We start from the raw sequence: 23,610 nt of genomic DNA on the forward strand, positions 1-23,610 counted from the left end.
CCTCAGCATCTCAGTTCACCCCAATATTTAGAGAATCCTACCTGCGCTCTACTGTAGAAACTGAGGAAGGCAGATGCTTGCTTTCCCAGCACCCCGTACACCCATGGCATGAACCCATGTCTCAGGCTCTATCGTCATATGTACCCATCACAGACTTTGAAACAGGATCCAGTGGTGCCTCAAAGGGAGACCAGTTCTTGCAACAACTGAGTTTTCAGCAGTTTAAACCCTCCAGACAGAACTGCAGTAAGAGAAGGCGAAGAATTCAGTGCTGTGGCTTCTCCCACCGCACCAGCTCTAGACTGGGATGCTGATCTTTGTTTCGGCCTGCATAAACAGTACTTTTCTTGTGAAACTCTTTTTCTGTTTAAGTCAACCCAAACCAATGCCTGAAACATCCAGCTAAGAGTTGTCAGTGTGTTTTCTGTGTCTACAAAGCTGCCATCAGCAGCAGACGGGTAAACGTGGAAGGCAATCACTCATTACCTAGTGCTGATCTATTTCTCTTGCCCAGGAGAAATGGAGCTCTGAAAACAGACACGTCTCTGATTTGGAAGCTTATGAGTGCAAACCAACTTCTGTCAGAGAAAATCACCTGTCCAGTTGATTTTGCCCATTCATCGGACACAAACACCGTGTACCTAAGGAGAAATGTGAAAATTCTTAAGCCTAATGATAGTGTTTAAGCATGATGGGAAAAACCACAGAGACAGCTGACCCGAGCTAGTGGGAGTTTGCGGACTGTGGACCAACAACTGGGGAACCTACATGGGACTGAAAAAGACCCTCTGAAAGTGGGTGACAGTTATGTGGCTTGATCTGTTGGGGGAGCCCTTGGTAGTGGCACCAGGACCTATCCCAGGTGCATGAACTCACATTTTGGAGCCCATCCCTATGGTAGGATATTTTGCTCGGCCTTGATTGGGGGGGGGGGCTTGATCCTACCTCAAGTTGGTATGCCAGACCTTGTTGACTCCCCAGGGAAGGCCTTGTCCCCTCTGAGGAGAGGATGGTAAATGGGAATGGAGAGGAGATGGAGAGGAGAAAAGAACAGGGAAGGGGAGCTGCGGTTGGTGTGTAAAATAAAAAGTAAATTTTTAATAAAAAATATATAAAAACATTTCCAGGTGGTGGTAGCACACACCTTTAATCCCAGCGCTCAGGAGGCAGAGGCAGAAAGATCTCTGTGAGCTGGAGGCCAGCCTGGTCTACAAGAATTAGCTCCAGGAGAGCTAGCACTGTTGCACAGAGAAACCCTGTCTTGAAAAACCAAACACACACACACACACACACACACACACACACAGAGAGAGAGAGAGAGAGAGAGAGAGAGAGAGAGAGAGAGAGACAGACAGACAGACAGACAGACAGACAAAACAAAACAAAAAAAACAAAGAAAAGAACAAAAAGAAAGAAAGAAAGAAAGAAAGAAAGAAAGAAAGAAAGAAAGAAAGAAAGAAGGAAGGAAGGAAGGAAGGAAGGAAGGAAGGAAGGAAGGAAGAAAAAAATGCTTTCACTTTTTAGAGGTATTTTATTTTATTTGTGTGTGTATTATGTGTGTCTGTAGGTGGGGATGTCCGTGTGGGTGAGGGTTCTCTAGGAGGCCAGAGAAAGGCTTTTAATCCCATGGAACTAGAGTTACAGACAGTTGTGAGCTTCCCTGTGTGGTTGCTGGGAACCAAACTCAGGTCCTCTGCAAGAGCAACAACTGCTCTTACCCTCTGAACCATCTCTCCAGCCCCATCCTTCCCACTTAATTTATTTAAATTAAATCTGTGTGTGTGCATGCATGCATGTGCATGTGTGTGTACGTGTGTGTGTGTGTGTGTGTGTGTATGAGCAAACCACAGTGCATGTAAAGATCAGGTGACAACTTGGAGACCGTTCTCTTCTACTACGTAGATGCCAGGGATTGACAGATCTCTGTGAGCCAGATCATCAGGTTTAGCATCAAGTAGCCCTAACCACTGAGCCATCTTGCCAGTGTATGGGTCTCCCTGTGTATCCCAATTGTACTCACTGAGTACACCAAGCTGTCCTCAAAGTTACAGAGGATCATCAGTCTCTGACTCCACAGGCACGACCCACCATGCCCAGCTACTTTATACCTTTAAAAGGTTGAAGTCAATCACTAAAGAGATTCTATTCAAGCAAATACTTTACATTACAGGTTTACGGACACTTTTACTGAGAACTTATTGCCATTAATATTTTTATTTATTCTCTGAAAATTTAATATGTGCCTACAATATATCTTGATCATATCCAACTCTAACTCCCTCTTTCAACTCTCTAACAGCACCCCCCCTCAACAACATGTCCCCTCCCCACTTACATGCCTTCTTTTTTAACCTCTTGATTTAAGTTAATGCTGCCTGCATCCGCATGAGTAGCCTCCAGCAGCTGGAAAAAATGATCCTCTTTTGCGGCAATGTCACCAATTGCCAATAGCTCCTCAGTGGAGGGGGCAGGGCCTTCTCAGTCCTTCTGAAACCCTTGCTAGAAAGTTGACCGGCTTGGTCTTGCACAGCTCTTGATCAGGGAACTTGGACTGATACCAGTTCAGGAGAGCAACGGGCATGTTATATCCATAAAAAAGCACGCTCTGCAGTATTTCTCCCCAGCCTCTGGCTCCTACACTCTTTCTAATATATTCCCTGAGTCTTCAGGGGATTTATACAGCTTGTTATGAATGAGCACTTGACTGTAGCCTTTGATCAGTGATGAGTCTCCCCTTTAACTTCTGCCCAAGACAAGAAGCTTTCCTGACCAAGCTGAGATCAGCCTGCGTATAAATGCAAATATTTAGAAGGCTGTTGGGTGTGTTCATTTAGCAAAATAACAGTAGTGGATTCTCTCTCTCTCTCTCTCTCTCTCTCTCTCTCTCTCTCTCACACACACACACACACACACACACACACACACACACACCTAGGAGCTTCCCAGTCATGGGATTTTGATAATGTTTACTGTACCAGGTGTGAATTTTCTCCAGTGGAACCACCCTTAAACCCAACCAGGAAGCAGGTGGTTACTGCTAGGATAAACATTCTGCTATTGCTCCAGCATGCACACCTCACCAGGCTAGTGGCACGCAGGGTCCAACCACTGGGGATGTCCATGAGCGCCTTCTCTCGCCAGCGGCCTTCATTTCGCCTGTCGGCACTTTGAAACCCAGCCAGAAGGGAGCAAGTTTCCAGGTTTTCAGGTCAGCTGCAGCTTGATTTCTCTGTGTCCCGAATGTGAGCTTTGTCTTCAGTAATAGGGTCTAGATATGGCGGACAGCTGAGTGCAACGGCAGTATCCTGTGTAAGCTTATTTTAAAATTTCATCTGTGGATTTATGGGTTCATATATAATATATATTATACATGTGTATGTGTGGGTATACATTCATGTGTATGTATGTATGTATGTATGCATGCAGTGTGGAAACCAGAGGTCCATCGCAGGTCTCTTGCTAGCTATCTTGTGCTTTTCACATTCAACCCTATAGGTTCACTCTCTCTGCTTCCCCGGTACTGAGATTCTATGTGCACACCTTTACACCAGGCTTTATACTTGAGTGCTAGTGACCAAACTCAGATCCTCAGTTTCACATCAAGTATTTCTACTGACTGAGCAATCTCCTTGGCCCCACAATTTTTTTTTAAATATTTTGTAGCGTGGCAATAGCAATTTCCAAATGTATTAGTGTTATCCAATCTATCAGTCACAGAGGCAAGACCAAGAAAGTCTCATCTCTCAGCGATGAGAAATAAGTCATTTCTCAAAGAGAGAATAGGGACTGCCACTTTCCAACACTGCTTCCCCCTCAAGTTATCTGGCAACTCTGGTTTTCATGATGCGGAGGAGGGAAACACCTTTAGGGATATAGACACCTCAAGTTATCTGGTAAAGCTTGTCTTCATGATGCGGAGAAGGGAAACACATGAGAAAGCCTCGGAGTAAACTTAGGGACATACCTCATCCTATTGCCACCAAGATATAAGGACACAGTACCAGGCAATGATGTACAAATGGATTAACAACTAGACCCTTGTCTTAAGCAATATGAATTCAAGTACAGGCTACTCACCAGCCAGAGAAATAACAGACCCTTAAATTACATAGCTGTGGGTGAAGACAGAGCGTTTCAAGCCTGGCTCCCAGTCAGGGTACAAAATGTGCTGAGACAGAAAAAGAGCCCTATGTTGATGGGAATGTTCATCCAGAGAATCTAAAAATATTCAACTACTGAACTGTGGATGCCCAAGGAGATTTTTTTTTTTTGCTTTGCTATAAGTGAATTGCAGGCCAAAATAATCCATTAAGCTACCAATAGAGAAATCCTATTTGTAACTCAGTAGGGTAAATTAAATTTAACATGCTGCTCAATTGAAGCAAAGTTAAAGTCCTTTGTATCTTATGTAGCTTAGTATCAAAGGATGGACAATTGATTAGTTATGTCTGCCACAGCTTTCGAAGTAGGAAGTTATAGTGTGAACGCCTTGGAATTCCAGACGGTTTTCTTGTATTATTGTGTTAATTAAGTATCATCTAATTTCCAGACCTTTGTATTGAATTCTCCATCCTTGGAAATGCTGAAATTATGTCCTTATGTTTCTCATGTGCTATTTATAATATTCCACACTTTATCGCTTACTTGTGTCTGCTTTTCCCCTTCTAAGCCATTCATCCTCCAGAGCTGGAAACCATGTTTTAGTTATAGTTGAATTCCTTTCCAATCCTAATAAATGAAATCTTCTGGCCATCATTTTGCTTATTCTCCAAGTCAGCAGCAAATACTGACCATTGTTATGGTCAAGACGTGGTAGTATTCTCACCCAATATATATGCTGGGATCTAATATGGGATGTGAATGGTATTGAAAATTAAATCCTAAGGAATTATTAAGCAATAAGGTCTCTACTCTCACAAAAGGAGTCAATGTCGTCAAAGAAGGCACCCTTTTCTGCATTACTCATCTTTTGCTTTTGCTTGCTTTTTTTGGTAATTTTCCTTTTTGTGCTTTGTGAGGGTATTGTTTCTTATTTGATTGTGAAGGGGGACACAAAAGTCACAAATTTAAGTAGGTGGAGAGGTGGAGGGATCTGGGAGGAATTAGGGGAGGGAGAAACAGGACCAAAATATATTGTATGAAAACATTTTTTAGAAAGAACAGTAAAATGCCAAAATAAGATATCTAGGAGAACTCTTCTGCCCACAGGTAGACGGCAACAACTATGAGGAACAGGCCCTGATCATAGACTTCACAGGTTCTGGGGAACCATAAACAACACGTTTTGATTGGTTGTGAAGAACCTGGTCTAAGGGTAAGGTGTTTTGTAGACCAGGTTGAAATGACTGCATCTACTCAGTGGGAGCTGGCTAGATTTTGGAATACAGCCTTAAGTAAGAGCTGGTCCACATCTTCAGTGATCTTGGCCTTGTGAATGAGCTGAAGGGATGCAAAGAAACATATCCTGTTCCCTGATGGTATGGTCCACACCAGTGCACTGATGATGTCCTTCCGGGGACATTTTATGTTTATAACCTCTGAAACAGACTTCTATACCTGGTACATGCTGACATTATGCCGGGAAGATAAGCAAGGTCATGAGAAGCAGAGAAGACAAAGGGCTTTCCCAGAGCTTCCAGAATAAATAGATTACCTTTTTTTTTTAAGTAGCCATGAAACAAATACAGGAGTTTTGCACAGTGCTGAGATCTAATGTCTGGTCTTTGAGAATCAGCCCAGCTTCAAACTTGTAGCAAGAATAGTCGTGTTTAGCATAGACTAAATAATAATCCCACAAAGATGCCAAGTCCCAGTTTCTAGAACCTGTGAACAGATGAGCTTGTACCAGTAGAGGGATTAAGTTTGCATGTTAAAACCAAGTTGTAAGTCAGTTGATTTCCAGATACTAACCAAATCCCTGAATTTTCCAGCTGGGCTCAGGGTAGTCACAGGCACTGTGTACATGGTAGGGGAAAGGACCACAGGGACTCAGGGAGATGACAGTTGAAGAGATGAGCCCAACCAGACGTGGTGGCTTTGAAGGCAGAGGAGGGGACCATCGCCAAGGAATGCAGGCGCCCCTAAAAGATAGAAAGGAAAGGAAATGGATTTCCCCCAGAGCCTCCAAGAGGAACACAGCCCTGCCAACACCTTTGCTTTAGCCCTCTGACTTCCAGAACTATTGGGAAATAGGAAAATGTGTTTTGTTTTAAAACCACTAAGTTTGTGATAATTTATTACAAAAGGCCATCAATAGAAATCTCTTACAGGATTGTTGTCTACCAGCCAGTTTCAACATATGCTTTTACACTGTGTGTGTGTGTGTGTGTGTGTGTGTGTGTGTGTGTGTGTGTTTAAAATGGGCTAGATATGTGGTAGGTGTTCAATAAGCAACTAAACCAGGTGTGTGTGCAATAAATAAGTTATACTCGTGTGTGTGTGTGTTTTAAAAAAGAGGTTCTTCTGCACCACATAGTAACCATCTGTATTAGTTACCAACTTCTCTCGCTCAGTAATATCACACACTAACAGTTGTTTCTTGTTTGTTCATGCGTCATCTGGTATGCTGCAATCTAAGCACTCTCTGGCCCTTCTCACACTCCGACAGCAGTATAAAAGGCAAAAGCAAACCCCCTTCTCAGACAGTAGATCTCTACCTTAACTACAAATGAAAGTCACCTGGGGAGAATTTCAAAGGTTCAGAGATCCGGGCCCCACATTTTAGACCAGATGCTCTTACCCTTTCCGGCTCACAGCTCCCCTTTGCCAAAGACATCTGAAAGGAGGCCCAGTAAAAAGCATATAAAACAGGCCTAAAGGAAATCATTTTATTAATCTGTCTTCAAGCAATTCCTTATCACACACACAATGATGTACTTTTAAAAGAGAGCAAATATGTGCACTAACGAGAGGGACATGCTTTTGTGTGGTGAATGCAGTCTTGTCTGAGTATCTGATGGTGCAGAAGCAAAGCACCTTGAAGGCTCTTTAGAGCTGACTGATATTTTGTCTTTACTCTCAACAATGCCAAGAATACCACTTTCCAAAGCACTTAGTACAGACAACAGCAGCCCGTTCAGGGCCACTTCGGAAATTGTTGGAAAATCTGTCCTCCTCCCAGGCCAACAACAAGCAGCTCATGGTTTTGTCTTGATGAACTGCAAGGCAGTAACTCAAACAGCAATTTTTAATAATCAGCCATTCTAACGCAACACAGTGGAGAGATATCCTGGTTTGACACAGGCTGAGCGATGAGGGTGAGGAGCTGGGGGAAATCTCTGACTCCCCTAATTAAAGCATTATGTTTCTGTAAGAGCAGAAACCTTTGTGTGTACGGCTTTTACAAAACACTGTGGTTCAGAAGCATGCACAGCGTTGGATCTGAGCCGAGTGGCACAAGCAGCCTTGGCTGACACGACGTGGCATGCTCAGGGCAGGGTGCACATGCTGTGTGTTCAGGGCCAAGGCTGTAGTGAGGTCACATGATGAGTGAAAACTGCTAGGAACACTCTAATTCCTTACATGTTTGATCTTAAGTTAAGGGTTTGCCATTGTATCTTTGGAAGCAATCAACTATGGACAACTATTTTTTTGCAAGTTCAGTCACCCAATTCCAAATGGAGTGGAGACCCACAGCTTAAGAAACTAGGTCTTACACAGGTTCACTAGGACAGGAAGTATCAAGCACCCATCTTCTTTCATGAAGAATGTAATTATGGGCTGGTGAGATTGCTCAGCAGGCAAAAGCACCTGCCACCAAGCCCCATGGCCTGAGTTCAATCCCTGGGACTTATGTACTCCGTAGAAGGAGAAACTGAGTTTAGCTCCCCAAGACTCCCATGACTCTTACAAGTTCTCCCCAGACTCCACATGAGCCCTGTGGCATACATACTGCCACATACGTGTGTATACACATGAACACAAAATAAACATGTAGAAAAAATGAAATTCTAAGATGCATTGAGAGTTGTGAGAACACACAGAAAAGCTACAAGTTGTCCTTGTCCAGTAGGAAGGAAAAGTGCTTTAGTGGCTCAGACCAAAGTCCAGCATCCTTTGCCCTGAATCTACTTGAATCACCCAGAACCGTGACCAGAACCTCTCAGCTTCTTCTAGTTATGGTGTGAGACTCCTCTCTGTATGCTGTGAATACCATTGGTTAATAAAGAAGCTGCCTTCAGCCAATGGCTTAACAGAATATAGCCAGGCTGGAAGAGATATAGAAAGAGAGAGTATGCAGAGTCAGAGAGAAACGATGGAGCTGCCAGAGGAGAAAAACGAAAGCTGCCAGCCAGAAACTTGTCAGTAGGCCATGAGCCTTGTGGTAAAATATAAAATAATAGAAATGAGTTAATTTTTGATATAATAGTTATCCAGAAATATGCTTAGGCTATTGGTCAATCAGTATTGCAATTAATACAGATTTCTGTGTGATTATTTCAGGTCTGGGCAACTGGGAATGAGCAAGCAGCCTCCCACAATAATTACACTAAATTTTCTTCTTTTGGTTGTAGAAGACTCTCTGGATAAATAAAACAGACACAGAATTCCAATAGATAGATGAAAATATAGAACCCAGAACACCTCTGACTCCCGAGTTCCATCATTTCCTAACCTGGAGGTCCACAGAGCTAAGACTTCACCAACCACCAGACTGTTATGGCTTAAGGGGATGCAGTCCATTGTGACAGGGAAGGCAGTTGGCTGAGGCTCTGTGCAGAATGGCGGGAGCTTGTTATATCTGCAAGGACCAGAAAATAGAAAAATTGAAGTGGGGGTAACAGGGCCTAACTACAATTCTCAGATCCTGCCTGCCAGCATCCAACTCCCCCCCACCACTATACCTCACATTAAAAAATTCCTCAAACTTCCAAAAACATCACTGCTACCTGCAGATGAAGTGTTCAAACACACAAACATGGAACAGGACATTTTATGTCTAAATTGTAAGGGATACTTGCAGGTAGGGAAAAAAAATCAATTGTGAACCCAACACCTCTTCAAGTCTTTGACTAATGAATTAGATTGGCAATAAGAGCCTTTCATCCAAGAGATTCAGTTTGGAAACTGCAGTCCTTCCCATGAAAAATGCAGAGCATGAGTCACAGAACATGATGCAATTTTCAGAGACTAAATAAGGTACCAGCATCTCTCCAAGTCCACTTTGGCCAACTAGGGTTCTGCTGACTCAGGCAAGCCGGTAGATTCCCACGTCGGAGTACCTACTTCCGGTCAACTTGAGAACTTCCTCTTCCCCATAGACAACTGTTCTGGGAAGAGGACAATGATGGGACCTGGTATAGAAATTTCCTGAAGCATAGGTGTGCTCACATGGACTCCCAGAGGGTCGTTAAGACCGGGATGCCCTGATTGCCCATTGCAGAACTAAGCCCATGAGTGTCCCTCTTGATAACCTTTTTCCCTCTGCTACCCCTAGCCCTTTGTCCTCACCTGAAAAACCCTGGTTCAGCTCCCTCCATGAAACTCATCACCATCATCTCTGTGCCAAGGTCTGCTTGGACAAGACAGTAGCAACAAGCTGCTCACAGAGGCCAAGAAAGACCTAAAGTCAAGATCTAGTTCAGACCTGCAGGGACAATTTGATGTTCATTTACAAAGTCACACTGTAGATCAGAAGTCCAAGTTTTAAGATGTTGAGATGAAAGAGCTAAATTCTTCCAAAACCAAAATAAGTTGTTTTCCTGTTTTCTAATCCCTTAAAAATGAGGAAAAGTAGATGTGTTAGAGACAAAAAAGAAAAAAAACTTGCTTTTTCTTCAGGGAGTAAGCAGGGCTTCTCTACCTGTGCACCCTTTTGTGAAAGGCCATGGTGATCTGGTGTGTTGTAACAATGATGAAAATGCTGACAGACAACAGCTGCAGTTTCCATCTGGTAAAAAGGTGGTGTTAGACACTTCACTGAATTATCTGTTTGATTTTCTGGATTTGTATTCTAGAAAGGCATTCGCATCTTCATGGTCCAGAAGAGTAGACTGAGGATTGTAGATAACTCATCCTCTGCCTAGTGGCACACATAGTAATTGGTAGGTTGGGGGTTCAAACCCAGATTACCCTCCAAAAATTATAATCATTTCATGTGGAATACAATCTTTCAATTGCTTGGGTTAGTTGTGAAAGGAGTTGCAGGACCCTCAATCTAGAGTTCCCCCCTTAATGGGAGGTTCTCTGAGAAGGAAGTCCCACTAAAGAAAAATAATTCCCCAGCTGCATGGAAATTCTGACTTTTAACACCCAGAGTTCCACATATAACCAAGCCAGGAAAACAGTAAGCAGTGGCCTGCTAATACCATCACAGAATATTCCTTACTTTTCTATTTCTGTAATAAAACACCATGATCAAGGCAACTAATAAAACAAAATGTTTTATTGTCCTTATGGTTTCAGAGGGTTAGAGTTCATGATGGTGAAGGAATGACATTGCTGCAGGCACAGTTGAGAGCTCCCATCTTGATCCAAAGGAAGCAAGAGAACACAATGGGCATGGTGCTAGGCTTTTGAAACTTCAAAGACCGTTCCAGTGACACACAACACCTCCTCCAACAAGGTCATACCTCCTCATCCTTCCCAAACAGTTTCACCAACCAGAGACCAAGTTTTCAAACAGAGAAGCTATGGAGGTCATTCCCATTCAAGCCACTGTACAAAGCAACTACAACAGAAACTTTTGACAGCCCTTCCCTGATTGGTTCTAATCCTCACTTTATTTGCATACCCACATTTGTCCAATCATGACCTAGCTAATAACATAAATTCAGAGTCTTTAGAGCTACAGAAATCTCAAAAAGTAGAACAAAAGGGAAGACTAGCAGAGATAGACTCAGTGGAAGTACCTAGTAGCTAGGGCTCCCACTTTGGGCAAGGAGTTTGCTTAACACCAGCCTTCGGGAGTTGAGTAACGACTTGACCAATGACTGCAAGCAGGGGGACTCACAGGGGCCTCAGCTTCCAATACCATACTCTTTGGATTGGAAAGGGAATTTGTCCCTACAGCTGCTTTCAGAAACTGACCCACTCTTCCTGCTGCTCTTGTCAGGATCCTACCTTCTACAGACTTTCTCTCCAAGGGACCACTGTTGACACTTGTTCCAGAGATGCCTTGCTTCTCAGAGCCTGAAGATCCCCCAGCTACAGTTCCACTAGGACAGAAAATTCAACCCTGCTCTAGGTGAACTCTCAAATGACACGCTGTTCAGTTGTTTAATTCATTTTAAGTTGTCAATCCTGAGTGAATAATGAAGCACCTCGATGACAGTCCTTGATCCCTGCCATTGCACTCTGGAAGGAGAGTGGACAAGAATCTGACTGGATATAGGAATGGCCTCTACTGACAGCTTCAGAAGAGTTAGAGAAGATATGTGTGTCTTTGTAGAGACAAAATGAAAGGAAGATAGTGAAAGAATTCCACCATGTTTCTCTAACTGTCTGACCTAGAGGAGTAGCAAAGGCCATGAACATGATCTATGATCGCTCTGTGTCCTTTCTCCTAAGTCTGTCGCTTCAGCTGGGGACTCAACACATTACTGCCAAGGATATATGTATTCCTATTCACCCTGGAATTCATCCTCAGACAGAATAAATTGCACACAGAAAAGTCTATTTCCATGCTGGGGATGTAACTCAGTTTATAGAGTGCTCATCTAGCACACACAGAGCCTTGGGTTTGATCACCTGTACCACATAAAGAAGGTGTGGTGGCACACGCATATAATCCTAACATTTGAAGGCTAGAGACAGGAGGATCAGAAGTTCGAGATGGGCCTGGGATACCTGAGACCCTATCAAAAGTGACATTTCTGTGAATAGTCATCTACCAGCATGTTCTAAAATGTCATTAAATTCATAGCTATTTATTGTTATGAGTTTTTCCAATGCAAGGATGTTTAAGGTTTAATTAGAATCATGTGGGATGGATGTTTTTGTCATTAAAAAGAGATTCTCGGTCTTATGATCCAGAAATCCCATTCCTAATTATTTACTCAGCAGAAATTCATCAATAAAGGATATGACACAAAACAACCATAGCATATTCATAATTTTCCAAAGTGGAAGGTCTTCCAAATGTCAGTGTAAGCTGAGAGAATAAATACAAGTGTACAGTCATATAGCTGAATGCCTCACAGCAACAAAAATCAACAATTTACAACTCTACACACCAGAATGAACTCACAAGTGTGGTGACACAGAGTGCAGAAGGCCAGAAACGTTGAGCAGCACCCTGGTGTGATTCTATTTATACCAAGTCCAAGCATAGCAAATCAGTGCTATTAGAAGACAAAAGTTGTCCTGAGGAGTCCAAGTGAGGAGGAAGGGGGAGAATAGAGGGGGCTTCTGGAGAGGAGGGAGGCCCAGAGAACTGGGGAAGTAAATGACTTCAAAAGCTTAAAAATTATAAAAGATAGAAGACTCACAATCCCTTTTCTTTAAGGCTATGTAAGCAGTAACTATTGCTGAGGAGAAGGTCCATGCAAGTCTGGCAGAGAGCTCCAAACTTATAACTTTGGGTGAATTGTCAACCCTGGGGTTTTTGAGTAATGCATTCACGCTCCTATGAGTAACCCCAACACACCCACTAGCTTACCAAGCGGGACTTGGGTAGTCTTATTTCCTCAGGCTCTCTTCAGCACCCTTTCTGGAGTGAACAGATGTCTGTTACCTCTTTAAAGAAACGCTGTGCAATTCAGTGCTCTCCATTTGATTGTTGGTTACATGCACATAATTCAATTTATGGAAATCTGAGCTATGCAAGTGATTTGCTGTGTGTGTTTATACTTTAATAAAACACTAAGTGGAAAGGAGGGGGTCATATCCATGATGCACATGGCCCAGGCTCTTCAAGAGTGTTAAGTCCTGGCTAGCCTGCGCACCTCCTCTGATGAATCTAATGATTTCCCCTCCCATTCTGCTTAAAACCATCCCCTACTTCAAACAATTCGCCCACCGTCCCCACTAAAATCATTCCCATTCTTTGTACTGCCGTTCCCAAGGGAGCTTTCCCTTTTGCAACCTGAAATAATTTTTTATCACTTTACAGTCCAGAGGGTTTGGGTACCATTGCTCTAATGATACTATGGCCTTGGGACCCTCATATACAGTCTTGGAGTAATCAAATCAATGGTAAAAATTTACATATGATAACAAGATCTGAATATGAACCAGGTAGTGATCTAAGTTTCTCCCGGCTTCTCCCCTCAGAACGCTCATAATCTGGGGAGAAGAGTTTCTAGTCATCTTTGAATTCATCACTGCAACCATTCCATTGTCGCACTTAGTACAGGTAGACTCTGATGCTTTGGAACACTGACATGTGTTTCTTCCTAAAAGAACTTGAAGCAAGTAGATACCTTAAATATCTAAGTGATTCTAGTTCATAACTTTATATGAAAAAAATTAAGTTTTCAATAATGAGCCCCACTCTTTCTCCCCACTGACTGGCTGGCATTCCGCTGGGTTTGTAATATGCTGAAAACTCTCTCATGGGTATAATTAGCTACATGGGTATAAATATGAGTTTTTAAATAAGAAAAACGAAGACAGCTGACATATCTGGTTCATGGTGATAGTCGTGGCTTGGGGAGATGGCTCAGTGAGTGTAGTGTATGTCATACAAGCACAAGGACCTGAGTTCTGACCCCCCTCCCCAGAGCCTATGTAAAAAAAGATGGAGGTGATGGCATGCTGCTGTAATCCCAGGTCTGGGCAGACAGAGACAGAAGGACCCCTGGGGATTGCTGACTGGTCAATCTGACTGAATCAGCACACACCGAGTTCAGTGAAGGATCTTGCCTCAAACATGGAGTGTGACTAAGGAAGATATTGGATTCCATCTCTGACCTCTACACACGTACTGGTACTTATTCACATACTATACACATAGGGAAAAAGCAGAGCCCAGTTTTAAATCCCTTGGCTTGAGATTAGCACGCATTTTCACACATTGAGAGAAAGCATCCAACAATCCACAAGCAAGATGTAATTTAAAAAACCAAGTAGCATTAATAGAAGACCTCCACTACAGTTTAGCCTTTTTTTCCCCTGTAAGGGCAAGGACCCTTCTGGAATGTCCTTAATATATTCTCTCTCTAGAGTTCTGTCTCCCCAGTCTCTTTCTTCTCCCCTTTCCCAAATTACCTGTACAAAATTCCGGACTTCTTCACTGTGAAATTCCTCCCCCATAAAAATCATTAGGGCAGAAGGAACAGTGTCGGAGGCCTAAGATTCCTGAATTCAAAATATCTCTGCCATTCGTGATTTTTTAACTTTCTTTTCTCAGTGGCAGAAGCCCAGACATTGGAGGATATTTTCCAACGTTACAGTCAAGCTGTGCATTTTTAGATTTGTGGGCAGGCTGAGTGATCTCCAGCCAGAAGCTCAGCCCTCAGCCTGCATTCCAGTGTCATTCCCTTACCACAGCCTGGCTGCTGGCCTCCCCCAAGCCATCACTCTGGAGAAAATGAAGCCCATTTTCAGAATTTAATTTAGGAACAACCCAGGCAACCTAAGGCCAACGAACCAGGCAGTCGGTAAACTCAGCAGAAGGAAGAGCTGATGTTGGCAAGACACAGGCGGGCAATGTGAGGAGCGGCATGGAGGCTCTGACGTCACCTCGGGAATGTTCTGGAAGGTGAAACGTACAGGTCTGAACAGCCTAAAGTAGCCACATCTTTTGTTACTCACCACGGCACTACAGTTAAACAGCTACACCGGGACTATTTCCCCATCCGGGTATCCCATAAACGAGGTGTACACGTGACCATGTACCAAAACCATTAGGCAAAGTAAATCTTGCTTTCTTCTAAGTTATTCATCTTAAGCGCTTAGTCACAGTGAAAAATCTCTTTGTCATTGGATCTCTTGGTTTTGAGCTAGTGGATAATTTACGATACTTTCAGGTCGCCCCCTTAAGAAAATCACTATTGAAACTGCCATAGCCTGATGAATAAAATATAAATTATATAGCCTGTAATATTAGGTCATCCTTCGCCTAGCTCCAGGACCTTCCTACAGGATCTATTTAAATGGTACTTCAAGCCGGAAGCCCTTTATAACCTTTTACCATTTGGTGGTGCCGCCTAATGCCCATAGTTTTAGAAATGTAAAAATATGTAATTTTTTTTTTTTTGTTTGCTTATCTGTGTTTGAAACAGAGTCTCAGGTAACCCATGCTGGCCTTGAGCTCACTGAATAGCTAAGATTGCCTCTGAGTTTCCGATCCTACTGCCTCCATCACTCAAGTACTGAATTTGCAGCTTGTGCCCCCGCATGCCGTGGCTGCAATGCTGGAAACTGAACCCAGAGCTGCATGAATCTAGGCAAGCACTCTACCAACTGAACTGCTTTCCCAGCCTGTAAATATTTCATAAGGTCTAGAGTGTCTGCTGGGTTATTTCCATTTGTCTGGAACAATCTACTGCCATACCTAGGTTATGTTGATCTTTGTTTACCCTGAGTGCGGTACCTGACATTTCTAGAACTCAGTCAAGTTTATTCTTTCAAACATTCAGACTCTGTTTACCAACTGTCCAACCCCACAGATAATGTAAATTAATTGTGTGCACACAATTTATAACCTAATCTCAGTTCTTTCATCTGGAAAAAAAAATGAGCAATGCTACATATAAAATAAGACAATGGATAGAAAGAACTTAGCCTAGTACCTGGAACAGCATATCTGTTTAATAAATATTCATCTAATCTCATTATTATCATGATTATTTTTGTCTCCCAGGGAATCTATTGAATTGCTAGGTGGTTATAATTCCTAGAACATCCTTCTGAAGTCTGAGTTAAAATACACCTCGTTACAGCTTAACTTCACTAAGCCTAGATCCTTCATTGCTAAACAAGAACCAAGTGACTTCAAAGAAGGCTCAGTCAACATTCTTAAAAACCTGATTCTTGGCCCCAGGCCTGGAACAGCAAAGGAAGGGGGTTCAACTGAGGACATAGATCTGGAGTTCATTAATGCCACGGGTTTCTGAAAGAAGGAAGGTCATGTTAGATGGTGTTCACTTACCACCATAGATGTTCTGCTCAAGGAGCCCAAGATGCTGCTTGAATTTCCCTGATTTCCTTTAGCTGCAGGATTGGGGTAAGGAAGGAAAGCTGGAATGACTTCATCATTGGCAGCAATCTGCCTTTGGCCAATTGATTGGCAATTACTCTTAAGAGTGTCAGAAGTTTCCAAATTAGCTTAGCCCTTTGCCTAGTGCTGAGCAGACTCCTTGGGGTGGGTCATGTCCATCGCTGGAGTCTAGGGTAGGATGGATCCAGCTGCGGCTGAAGATGTGTGCTGTGTGCCCACTGTCCTCAATTCCCCTGCACCTGACTCAGCTCCTGCCTGTAACTACGGCACTTAGGAACTTGATTCTGTTTTCTCGGTTTGCTCCACACTCTTCCACTAAGGTCTTCTGCCTCTGAGTTAATTATGTCTTAAATAAAAATACTCCTCTGCTCACTGGATTTCCTTTTTTAGGGGTTCCATTTCCACCTTCTTCCATACATTATAAAGCTAACCTGTCATGTTCTACTGCTGGACAACTCATGCTGCAGAGAAGCCTCTACATGCAGGAGCCAATGGTGTTTCAGGTTCCTGCTTGGTTGTTTCAGAGATCTGAGAACAATTCAAAAAGGGGCTATACCTCTCCGGAAACTGAAAGATCTAATTCCCATGTGCACACTGACTTTAGAACAATACCTAATTTTTCCAACTCAAACATCTAGAAGAAAGCAAATTATGTAAGTTGACAAAGTTCCTACTATGCCCTATTTCACAGTATCAGTAACCCCCAACTGAGCCTCTACCTCTATTTTGGTCTTCAATAGTCTGTTTTCTACCAAATGGTTTTCCTAAAATGTGCGCCAAGCCACTTAGAGTCCTGCTTCAATTACAGGCAGAAGGAAATGAAGACCGTCAGTGTTTTACACACTCTGACTGCTCACATCTCTCCATCTTCACAACAGCCTCACTTTTTTACATCCCAAACACAGCTTCCCTTTCCTCCTCTCCTCCCAGTTCCTCCTGCACCTCTCCTCTGCCTCCCCCAACACACACACACACAAACACACTCCTCCTAATATTTCTATTAAGAAAATAGCAGGCCTCCCATGGATACCAACAAAACATGGCATATTAAGTTATGGTAAGACTAAGATGCACCTCTCCTTGTCTTAAGACTGGGCAAAGCAACCCAGTATGAATAATAGGATCCCAAAAGCCAGTAAAAGAGTCAGAGACAATTCCTGCTCTCACTGTTAGGAGTCCCACAAGAAGACCAAGTTACACAACTGTCCCATATATGCAGAAGGCCCTAGGCTCCCATGCAGGCTCCCTGGTTGTTGGTTCAGTCTCTGTGAGCTCCTATAAACCCAGGCTAATTGACTCTGTGGGTTTTCTTGTGATGACACTGACCCCTCTGCCTCCTACAGTCCTTCCTCCCTTCTCTTCAGCAGGATTCCCTAAATTCATTCTAATATTTGACCATGGGTCTTGGCATCTGATTCCACCGGTTACCGGAAGAAGCCTCTCTGATGACTGTTGGGCTAGGCACCATCCTATAAGATAGCAGAATATCATTAGGCATCATTACATTGACATTTTTTCCTCCAGCTGTGTTTGGTTCTATCCTAGGTCTTTGGACCACCCAGCCTCTAGGCCCTGACATTCAGAAAGTGTCAGTGGTGGGCTCACTCCCATGGCAAGGTTCTCAGGCTGGACCAGTCATTGGTTGGCCACTCCCACAATCTCAGCACCACCCTGGTCTCTTACAAGCCTTTTCAGCACATCCCATAGGGAGGACAGACTATAAGTAAAAGCTTATGTGGCTGGGTTGATATCCCAAACCCTCCAGTGGAAGTCTTGCCTGGTAGAGGAGATGACCAGTTCAAACTACATATCTGCAGTTTCTAGGAGTCTTAGCCGGTCTCTGTATGAGATAACTCAGACCCAGAAAGACAAACATGGTGTGTACTCACTTTTAAGTGGATATTAGCTATAAAGTAAAGGATAACCATGCTATGGTCCACAGACCCAGAGAAGCGAGGTAACAAGGAGAGCCCAAGGAGGACGCTCAGATCTACCTGGGAAGGAGAAATAGAAGAGATTTCGTCGGTAGGGGGAAGGGGTGGGGTGGGAGGGAGAGTAGGAAGAGGCAGTTGGAAAATGGGGCACATTTCAGGATCATCCTTCTTTTTAGTCACTCCAAGCAAGCAGGCAGCTGCTTGTAGTTCCCTGAATATGCCGTGTCTTTCCCAGTAAAAGGATCACGGGATTTCTGAAGTCTTACTTCTTATCCAGTGGGTAGATTTTTCTTTCTGTGCCCAACCATTTTTCGTCTGCACTTTCTAAACTTCCCCAACATCAATTTCTTCCCTTTTATCACACAGGCACTATGAATTTCCGTTCTAATCTTTCTGGCATCCTCTTACTTATTGTCTATTGCACCACCGGGGCTTGAAGCCCAGCACTGCCATGGACTATGTAGGTACCATCAAGCCCCATTTGTTTTTTTTTTCAAATTTATTTATTTATTTGTTTATAAAAATTTCCACTTCCTCCCCTCCTCCCCATACCCTCCCATTCCCCCCACTCCCTCTCCTTCACCCCCACCCTCCTCCTCCCTCTCCAGTCCTAAGAGCAGTCAGGGTTTCCTGCCCTGTGGGAAGTTCAAGTTCCTCCACTCTCCCTCCAGGTCAAGGAAGGTGAGCATCCAAACAGACCAGGATCCCAAAAAGCCAGTACATGCAGACAAAACAAGACCCAGTGCCATTGTCAATGGCTTCTCAGTCAGCCCCCACGTCAGCCACATTCAGAGACTCCGGTTTGATCACATGCTCCTTCAGTCCCAGTCCAGTTGGCCTTGGTGAACTCTCATTAGATCAGTCCCCTTGTATCAGAGGGTGAACGCACCCCTCGCGATCCTGATTTCCTTTTTCATGGTCTCCCTCCTTCTGCTCCTCATTTGGACCTTGGGGGCTCAGTCCAGTGCTCAAATGTGGGTCTCTGTCTCTGTCTCTATCTCCATCTATCGTCAGATGAAGGTTCCCTTTGGTCCTGCCTTTCTTGCTCACGTTCTCCCTCCTTCTGCTTCTCATTTGGACCTAGGGAGTTAAGTCCAGTGTTCCAATATGTGTCTCTGTCTCTATCTCCATCCATCGCCAGATGAAGGTTCTATGGTGATATGCAAAATATTCATCAGTATGGTTATGGGCCAAGGCCAGTTCAGGCACCCTCTTCTCTGCTGCCCAGGGAACAATCTGGGGACCTCTCCTTGGGCCTGGGAACCCCTCTAGAATCAAGTCTCTTGCAAACCCTAAAATGGCTCCCTTAGTTGAGATATATACTTCCCTGCTCCCATATCCATCCTTCCTCCCTCCCCCCTATCCCATTCCCCCAAGCCATCCCCAGTCCTCCCCCTCTCCCTTCTCTCTAACCATCTCCCCTTACTTCCACCCCCCACCCCCCACCCCCGTGCACCCAAGTTTGCCTGGCAATCTTGTCTACTTCCAACATCCAGGAGGATAACCATATGATTTTCTTCAGGTTCACCTTCTTTTTTTTTTATTGCACATCACTCCTTTATTATACTGATCTGGACAAGAAGATTTAGTATGCCCAAAACAAGTTCTGAATCCACATGGTAGGGTCAAGCAGCTGGAACATGATTCAGACAGCAAAAGACAAAACCCTGGACATGATCAAGGGGCACTTCACCTCTACAAGACAAGGCAGAGGGATCCTAACACATAGTAAGTGACACTCCTGTCTCCTGAGGACAAGGAGTTTATCCCACTTGATATGAGGAATGGCTTATTTTCTGCTGACCACATAGGACTATTTCAATCACCACTAGAAACCTCAGAGGGCTTTGTATGCTGATAAATATTTATGTACTTCTTTTTGTTTTTGTAAAAGTAAATGTAACACATAGACTTGACAGGATTGATCCCAACCTTCTGGGGCCACAGTTCCTTTAGGGTCAGAAAGGAAGGTAGTTCATCTTTTAAATGCAAGCTACTTTCACCTTCCACTGGAATGACTACAGCCCCGGTTACCTAACTGCGGAAGAGTGCAGGACAGGCTGCAGGGACAAAACTCGGCTGTAGCTTCTCTCTGGTCAGGCCACAGCATGGTTCCTCCCTGACCTCCTCCTAAAGCAGACCCTTGTAAACAAAGGACTAAGAAAACTGTAATTACTACCTCTCAACTCTCCTGGGAAGAGGAGCTGTCCCTCGATGTGAACCAAGAACCTGCACCCTAGAGGTGTTACTCTGACTACATGCTATGAAGGGAGTGCGTGTAGGGGATAAAATACTAAGACAAAATGGGAGCCACGGGTCCCCATCTGCAGCTACAACTTAAACTTAAGTTCCTAAACATGGAGTCAGTGGCAGGGGCTGGGAAGGGTGCAGGAGGCAGAAACAGGCAGGGAGGAGAGTCTTGGGGTAGAAGTCTGTCTGCTCGCCTTCACTTCTTGGCCTTGCCCTGCGTGGCCACAGCTTCCAAGGCTTTCCGCGCGGTCTCTTCATCTCCCAGGAACTGCATGGGTTTCACGGGCTTCAAGTTCTTGTCCAATTCATAGACAATGGGAATGCCAGTTGGCAGGTTCAGCTCCATGATGGCCTCTTCTGAAAGACCTTCCAGATGCTTGACGATCCCCCGAAGGCTGTTGCCATGGGCCGCAATCAGGACTCTCTTCCCCTCTTTGATCTGGGGGATAATCTCTTCATTCCAGAAGGGCAGTGCTCTGACAATGGTGTCCTTCAGGCTCTCACAGGAAGGTAGCTGGTCCTCAGTGAGGTCTGCGTACCTGCGATCCTTACTGATGTTGCTGTACAAGGGATGATCAGGCTCCATTGGCGGTGGTGGGACATCGTAAGATTGCCTCCAGACCTTTACCTGTGCCTCACCATGCTTAGCAGCAGTTTCTGCTTTGTTGAGACCAGTCAGACCCCCATAGTGTCGCTCATTGAGGCGCCAGGTCCTGACCACTGGCAGCCACATCTGGTCAATGGCATCCAGGACTGTCCAAAGGGTTTGGATTGCTCTCTTCTGCACGGAGGTGAAGCAGATGTCGAACTCATAGCCAGCATCTCGCAACGCCTGTCTGCCGTGCTTTGCCTCCTCGTGGCCCGCCGGGCTCAGGTCGGCCTTGTACCAGCCGCTGAAGTGGTTCTCCAGGTTCCAGGCGCTCTCGCCGTGCCGGATGAGGACTAGCTTGTAGGCAGCCATGGCGATAGGCAAGGGGATGCAGCAGAGACTGAGGCTCCTGAGATTCTCCAGGTTCACCTTCTTATTTAGCTTTTCTAGGATCACGAATTATAGGCTCAAAGACCTTTAACTATGGCTAGAATCCACTTATGAGTGAGTACATATCATATTCCTTTTTTTGGGTCTGGGTTACCTCACTCGGTAAAGCATTTTCTATTTCCATCCATTTGCATGCAAAATTCAAGATGTCATTGTTTTTAACTGCTGAGTAAAACTCTAATGTGTATATGTTCCACACCTTTTTTAACCATTCTTCTATTGAGGGGCACCTAGGTTGTTTCCATGTTCTGGCTATTACAAATAGTGCTGCTATGAAGATAGTTGAACAAATGCTTTTGTAGTATGATAGGGCATCTCTTGGGTATATTCCCAAGAGTGGAATTGCTGGGTCCTGAGGGAGGTTGACTCCCAGTTTCCTGAGAAACCGCCACACTGATTTCTACAGTGGCTGCACAAGTTTGCATTCCCACCAACAATGGATGAGTGTTCCCCTCACTCCACATCCTCTCCAGCATAGGTTATCATTGGTTATTTTGAGTTTGGCTATTCTGACAGGTGTAAGATGGTATCTCAAAGTTGTTTTGATTTGCATTTCCCTGATCGCTAAGAAGGTAGAGCATGACCATAAGTGCCTTTTGGCCATGTGAAGTTCATCTGTTGTGAATTCTCTGTTCAGTTCAGTACCCCATTTTTTTTAATTGGGTTAATTAGAGTTTTAGTGTCTAGTTTCTTGAGTTCTTTGTATATTTTGGAAATCAGACCTTTGTCTGATGAGGGGTTGGTGAAGATCTTCTCCCAGTCCGAAGGTAGCCTTTTTGTTTTACTGACAGTGTCCTTTGCTTTACAGAAGCTTCTCAGTTTCAGTAGGTCCCATTTATTCATTGATTCTCTTATTGTCTGTGCTACTGGGGTTCTACTTAGGAAGTGGTCTCCTGTGCCTATGTCTTGTAGACTACTTCCCACTTTCTCTTCTATCAGGTTCAAAGTGGCCGGATTAATGTTAATGTCTTTAATCCATTTGGACTTGAGTTTTGTGCTTGGTGATAGATATGGATCTACATTCATTCTTCTACAGGTTGACATCCAGTTATGCCAGCACCATTTGTTAAAGATGATTTCCTTCTTCCATTGTATACCTTTAGCTCCCTTGTCGAAAAATCAGGTGTTCATAGGTTTGTGGGTTAATACCCGGGTCTTCTATTCGATTCCATAGGTCAACTTCTCTGTTGTTATGCCAATACCAAGCTGTTTTCAATACTGTTGCTCTGTAATAGAGTTTGAAGTCAGGGATGGTAATGCCTCCAGAAGTTCCTTTATTGTATAAGATTGTTTTGACTATCCTGGGTTTTTTGTTTTGCCATATAAACTTGATTATTGTTCTCTCAAGGTCTGTGAAGAAGTTTGATGGGATTTTGATGGGGATTGCATTGAATCTATAGATTGCTTTTGGTAGAATTGCCATTTTTACTATGTTGATTCTCCCAATCCAAGAGCAGGGGAGGTCTTTCCATTTTCTGGTAACCTCCTCAATTTCTTTCTTCAAGGACTTAAAGTTCTTGTCAAATAGGTCTTTCACTTCCTTGGTTAGAGTAACCCCAAGATATTTTATGCTATTTGTGGCTATCGTGAAAGGTGAAGTTTCTCTGATTTCCCTCCCTGCTTCTTTATCCTTTGTGTATAGGAGGGCAACCGATTTTTTGGAGTTGATCTTGTATCCTGCCACATTACTAAAGGTGTTTATCAGCTGTAGGAGCTCTTTGGTAGAGTTTTTGGGGTCGCTGATGTACACTACCATATCGTCTGCAAATAACAAAAGTTTTACTTCATCCTTTTCAATTTGAATCCCCTTGATCCCCTTATGTTGTCTTATTACTGTTGCTAGAACTTCAAGCACTATATTGAAGAGGTATGGAGAGAGTGGACAGCCTTGTCATGTTCCTGATTTTAGTGGAATGGCTTTGAGTTTCTCTCCATTCAATTTGATGTTAGCTGTCAGCTTACTATATATTGCTTTTATTATATTTAGGTATGATTCTCGTATCCCCAATCTCTCCAACACCTTTATCATAAAGGGGTGTTGAATTTTGTCAAATGCTTTTTCAGCATCCAATGAAATGATCATATGGTTTTTTTCCTTCGGTTTATTTATATGATGGATTACATTGATAGATTTGCGTATGTTGAACCAGCCCTGCATCTCTGGAATGAAGCCCTCTTGATCATAATGGATAATTTTTCTAATGTGTTCTTGGATTTGGTTTGCAAGTATTTTATTGAGAATTTTTGCGTCAATGTTCATGAGTGAGATTGGCCTGTAATTCTCT

At 43.7% G+C, this 23,610-nt stretch overlaps 1 pseudogene; it reads right to left on the reverse strand.

The window, feature by feature from the left end:
- Window positions 1–20,118: 20,118 nt before the first annotated feature.
- Window positions 20,119–21,278, reverse strand: LOC148118535 (phosphoglycerate mutase 1 pseudogene; annotated as a pseudogene).
- Between the last annotated feature and the right edge of the window lie 2,332 nt (window positions 21,279–23,610).

Source organism: Myodes glareolus, chromosome 22 (genome assembly GCF_982192425.1).
Source record: "Myodes glareolus chromosome 22, mMyoGla1.1, whole genome shotgun sequence".
Classification (NCBI taxonomy): Eukaryota; Metazoa; Chordata; class Mammalia; order Rodentia; family Cricetidae; genus Myodes; species Myodes glareolus.